The sequence below is a fragment of the Homalodisca vitripennis genome, chromosome 2 (assembly GCF_021130785.1).
Source record: "Homalodisca vitripennis isolate AUS2020 chromosome 2, UT_GWSS_2.1, whole genome shotgun sequence".
NCBI lineage: Eukaryota > Metazoa > Arthropoda > Insecta > Hemiptera > Cicadellidae > Homalodisca > Homalodisca vitripennis.
This window is the reverse complement of record NC_060208.1, coordinates 215,589,549-215,596,012: the sequence shown is the minus strand read 5'-3', so window position 1 is coordinate 215,596,012 and position 6,464 is coordinate 215,589,549.

The following is a 6,464-nucleotide window of genomic DNA, read 5'->3' as shown; positions in this document are numbered from 1 at the left end:
TGAATTCAGTGTTTAGTTTATAGTAATAAACCTCCATACAAAATTTCATATCCTTAGATCAGGTTTTTTGTGCAACAAATGCAAATATTGTCCAGAAAATGTGATAGATAGAAATGAAATTCCTCCCGTAGGCTTCATAAACAAACAAAAAATGCAAAAAATGTTTAAGATAAATGTGTGCTTGGCTGATTAGTCTTTGAGTTAGACTCTACTTTAGAAGTTAACTTTAAAATATAACTTCATATAAATTATTAATACTAAGATTTTGGTCTTTATACGTTTTGTTTTATATTATAAACATGAATCCTATATTCAAGAATCGTTAGTAAAAATACTAAAATTAGCGGATACGTCCATACTAATATATTATATTTTAAGTATTGTTGTATGTACGGAATGTTAAAATTTACAGCACAGAGTAAAAGTACTCTGTATAGACCAACAGTGCATATGCTAACTACATGTATTGTACAATAGATAAACTTAATTTTTTAATAGTAAACCTTAACCTGATAAGGGACACGAAAAGGTTAAAGTTTGAAAACCGTATTTATAAAATGGTCGTGAATCGAGTCTTTCCTTAACAAAAAGGGCGTTCTAGTGGGTAGTCATACACTTTTACATGAGCATTGGCTTAAAATGGTAGAGAATGAAAGTTAATTTTAACTTTGATATAGAGACCAAACATGAACAGAACACTGACTTTGGCACTTCCACGCTGATTAAAAGCAAATACAAACTACTTTTTTTCCGATCGCTATCGAACCTAATATTTCCCTATTCTTCTACAATAATACAAGGAAATCATTATTCAATGCTTTGACGACCTTTATAAAGAATTTAACTTGTGGTGAACGTACACTGAATTTGGAATGACTGGGCCCTAATTAATTAAATGAGGCCGTGCAACGTTGATTGGAAGGCAGGCCACGATATTAAACACCAAAACACCGTGCCGGTTCGACGAGGGAGCGGGCAGCCAGCTTTGATTTTTGAACACCGACCACTGAAACTCGTAGAACGTCCTCGCTCTAGGGAAGTTTGAAGAGAAGAGAGCGAGAAAACCTAATTTTTAGAAAACTAGAAACCTGAACACTAGAACAAACCATAACAGGCAGAAATCCAAAGAAACATCTAGAAGAAGAGGTTAACCATCTGGAAAAGCAGACGACTCGACCAGTTGTAGGGAAACTTCTGCCGGCCCGTCCATCGGCCAACAAAAAAAAATAAAGTGGCAAACGCCACAAACTTAAAATGTCATAAAACATTTCGTATATGAAAATATGAAGGAAAATTATTTAACGTTCTGTTTTAACAGAATTAAAGTTAATTCCTATTTTTTACCACTAATAAAATCAGTATTAAGATACAGTTTTTACCTAATTTAAATGAGTAATGTTTTACTTTATCAAAATGTATATTTCATTTAGTTCAAATTACAAGCATTATAAATATATTTAAATCAGAATTATGATTGTATGCAATAAAAGTGGTAAGTACAGATATACATATATAAATAAATTTCCACACCTCCTCAAGACTTGAGTATACGTCAGGATTTAGTATGACTTTTATTCTCGGTCCTAGATTATGAATCGAACTTAATTGTTGATTTATGTTTGTGAAATATAGAACTAGTATTCATAAAAGTAACTAAACAAAAAATAAGAATTGAAATTAAAAATATCACCAATCTGTAACGAATCATAAACAATCCGAATAAATTCACTGCTGAAGTGGCAACTGTAAATATAAAGGAAATACAGAAATCGTCTTTGCTGAACCATAAATTACGGCGAACATCTGGAAGTGAATGATAGCGTCACGCTCCAGTGGCTTTAGCTGGAGTCTAATCAGCTCTCACTCTCTCTCTCTCTCTCTCTCTCTCTCTCTCTCTCCTCTCTCTCTCGCTCTCTCTCCTCTCTCTCTCTCTCATCTCCGCCTATCTCTCTCTCTCCCTCTCTCTCTCTCTCACTCTCTCTCTCTCTCTCTCTCTCACTCTCTCTCTCTCTCTCTCTTATCTGAGCACGTTTAAATTGTCTCTTTCAGAAACCACTTTCCTGGAAATATACTTGTTTGTTTTGTTTTTCTTAGTTCTTCTACAAACCCTACATGATTGTTCCGGGAAATAGCTGTGTTGTGTTGTGGTTTTTTTGTCTTATCTAGTAAACCATCGTTACAGTTTAATTTATAAGTTAATTTATTATAGACTTGAAATTGTGTAGCCTTGCAATTTGTTGTTAGTGTTGATGTATATCAGGTTAGGCGTCGTCAATTATAAAATCGGTGGGACAATAAAATTAGAAAGTCTGATTACAGTAGTGGATCATTTTGCAAAACTCTTATGTGATAAATAATTACAATTATAAAAGTGGCAGTACGCTGTGATTTAATTAATTGTAAGTTTAAAAGCAAAATGTATTTATTGCGCCTTAGTTGTGCACACATTTACACCTTATAGTAAATTTATCCTGTTATTATTTTTATTTGCCTGGATGTGCCACATTTTTGTTTTTAAATAACCACGAACCATATAATCATAATATGGTATAAATGTAAAATAATTTGTTTTGTTAATTGTAAGCGCTTTATTTCTAAAATCCACCAACACGTAGTGCAGTTTAGCCAGCTTCAAACACTTCAACGTGAGAATCTTAAAATTTAAGAACGAGTAAAAATACCAGCAACGCATTTAGGAAATATGTAGTAAAACTGTAAAACTTATATTATGAACAATATAGGCCTATATTAGTTTACGTAAAAGAAATCATTCAATACAACTCCAAAAACGTTTTAAATATTGGTTAGTAATCAATCAAAATTTTCTATTTACCTTTTTTCAGGTCTCAAATCCTGACATATAATGGTAAGCATGTATGACACCTAAATGTTCAGAGAACCGAACAATAAACTCACGAAATACATAGCTGATAGCAGAAAAGTTCGAATAAAATACAACTCAGACCAGAACAAGAGTACGAGTACGAACACACAAAGCACAATAGACAATACAGACTTGTTACACATACCACATCATCGCATCTGAACTATATAGCAGTTGCTCAATTTGACACAATTTCTAAAGCCTAGTTCATAAAATAAAATCTCATATTTCTGAAAATTATCGTTCTGAAAATCGTAGAAAAAATATGACCACGTTTAACATTAAAAAATAGATTTTTATATAGTCCAAGAGTCAAGGGCCGATTTGTCTGTAGACATATGCAACATTTAACCTAACACTAAAATCAAAGGTCAACTGCGATAGCTTTGGTACAAACTGAAATGGGAGGGTGTCGAAAGAGTAAAAAAATACAAAACTATATTTTCTCACACATCATATTTTTCCTAGCTAATATTTAGATAAGTTATTAAATTTGGGGAGTATTGTGGGGCGCTTGTGCAAACAATAAATATTTTAGAGCATCCAACCTTAAAAAGAAAGCGAATCATTGGCAACATGAATTTCAGAGAATCGTGACGACCGGCCTTGAGAAAATTGCAATTTTTGACTCTGACCTGTCTATACTTCCTAGAAACAGTTTCATTCCGTATATACAACTGTATCCTGATAAGGGGCCGTGACGTACAAGAATACGAGACTAGAGGCACAGATAAATCTTATCTTATCATCTTATCAACAGATTGAACCAACGTCTAAGGCGTTAAAATCCCATTAAACAGTTTTTAGCATCAATAGAATTTTCCAATGTTGGCGAAATTTTCCATGTAATTGGAATTAAATAAAATAATATAAATGACAATTAAATATATAAATCTACAAAAAGGTAAACCAAGAACAGTTCGTGCTGGCTAACAAATGAATCTTAATCTTCTACCATAAACTTTCCAGAGTCCACACATTTGCCTTTGACATTAATCTCTCTCAGTCTCCATCCATATGTTTTGTATATACATTTTTACAATCGTCCATTCTTCCATTAAGTAAGCTATTAGAATTTTACACAGCATAAGCAAAGCGGTTGGTTCAGTAACAGCTACAATGGCTCTCAATCGATAGAGTTTGTTTTCACATTTCTTTCACACAACACAACTCATCACAATAATTATAAAATTTTCTTAATAATCAATTTTGGAAATAACAACTCATTTTTTTACAAAAATAATTGCTCAGAAAAGCCAATTTGCATAATTAAATATTAGAGTTTGGAGGAACAAGTAAACTTTGGAAGTTTACTTCAAGTCATCCTTGTTAACCTTTTCTCTCAGTTAAAAGAGAATAATGGTTTAAATCAGGACCTCATTTGCATTTATCTATTAAAGTTATTTATAAATATTCAGAATAAGATTTATGTTTAGAGAAGAAACATTTTTATACAAATTAGTTTTAAATTGTAGGATATGCATAATCTTTGTACAGAAATATTGACTGGAATCACACAACACCAGTATTACACGTAGTTCCCTTTTAGAACCTCATTTTAATCTTTTGATTATTTTTGCTTGATATAAAGATTGATTAATATGCCTATAAACGCTTTTTGGGTTTTTAGATATTTTTATATGTAATTCGGAAAAAAATCTCAAAGTTGGCTGTATGTGACCGTTTTATTATTTAAAACGTACACAATAAACAAACTAAAAATTAATTGTATGTATATCAATTACATATCTTAAATTAGACATCCCGAAAACGCTACTATAAAAATAAGGGCGTAAAACTGCACGAGATTTAACACGGTTCTTATAAGGAAAAACTCCGAATCATTTTAATACCGCTGGGTCTTGATATATCATTGGGCCAACACAAACAAGGTCTGAAAATTTGAAAATACTATCTGCATGGGGTCAAAACGTATCCTGTCCATATATAGGTTCATCCTTACTTGTAACTTAACCTGTTTTATAATTTTCCTGTCTTCTTAGATCAAGAAGCCGAGATATTGTACTTAGTCCTAAAAAGGACCTTTGCGCTACTTCCGGTGGTACAGGACATTCTTGATGGGTAAGTTTGTGGGTATGGGCTGCCTTCCACCGAGATCCATGAGGAAGAACCATTACTCTCAGTCATGTCTCCTTTGAAGAAGGCGAGATCAGCTCTGTACCAGCCTCTTCATTGAAAACGGACAGGGATGGCACGCCCTTACGTCTATGCCAGAAACTGCCTTTAACATTTTGTGGGGGGGGGGGGGGGTGGGGGGGGGGGGGGGTGGGGGGGGGGGGGGGTGGGGGGGGGGGGGGGTGGGGGGGGGGGGGGGTGGGGGGGGGGGGGGGTGAAGTTTGTTTTTATAATGTTCGGGAGCAAGAGGTAAATCCTTGTGATGTTCATGTAAATTTGTTGGATATCCTAGATCAACTTCGAGAATATAGCCATAATCTTCGTCGCCAGTGAGTTCTAAAATTGTTTCTTGCCACTCTTCTTTTGTATATGTTTTAGGATTCATCCACTTAATTTCGTTATATGGTAAATTTTGCATAAGCCCGTAACAATAAAGGTTATTTGCATCGACGTACAACAGATAGTTTTCAGGCTTTGATTCATCAAAAATCTTTCAGATATTTCTTATTTGCTTTCACATATCGCTTAATACATTGAGAAATGCCTCCGCGAATACCTTTTTTCAATCATTAAATACATATTATAATCACTAATCAATTGTAATTCTATTTTCGTTAATTTTAACATAGCGTCCCATGCGAGACTTGGAGCTGTTAGATAATGTGCTGGATCAAGTTTGTAACAATTTAAACAAATGTTTCTGAAGTTTTCGAATATATCAGCGAGCAATAAAAACATCTTGGATATTGTACAAATCAGAGTAATTTTCCAAGATTTTTATCTTTTAATTTGTTCCAAACGCTCAAGTAATGTTGATAGTCTTTCTCAGATATGCTCTCGTCTGTCAAAAGTGAATAGAAATCTTGAATTTTCAGCTCTTCTGTGCAATCAAGTTTTTCAATACTATCGATAAATTCGTAAAGGAAATATTCCTTTTCCAGATAGAATTTTAAAGATTTCTTCTTCGTCATTTGGTTGTCTTTCTAGAATTGCGTTCAGACCATCTTGTATAAAATGATTTGTATGTTTGAAAAGTCTTCTTTCTTGAGGTTTTTTAGCTAACTTTTCAATAGACGATGCCATGAATCTAAATGTGTCTACGAACGAAAACTTTATAAATTTTCTAGGCTTATCATTGTCAAACTCATAGCCATATCCAGAATTTACAGAATAATTTATATATTTTTCATCTGTGTTTGCGATCAAATCAACATTTCCATATTGTTTAGCCATCTCTTTTATGTACAAATGAGTATCGTAATTTGACATATTATGACAGAAAACTGGAATATTTTGTGGAAATTTCAAATTCAGATTACAACATGAATGAGCTGCGCCTCTAAATTTACCTGTTAAATGACAATGATCTCTTACTTTTAATCTTTTTTCACCATCAAAACCTTCTGTTTTACAGATATGACAAACGTTTGAATTTTGATATGAA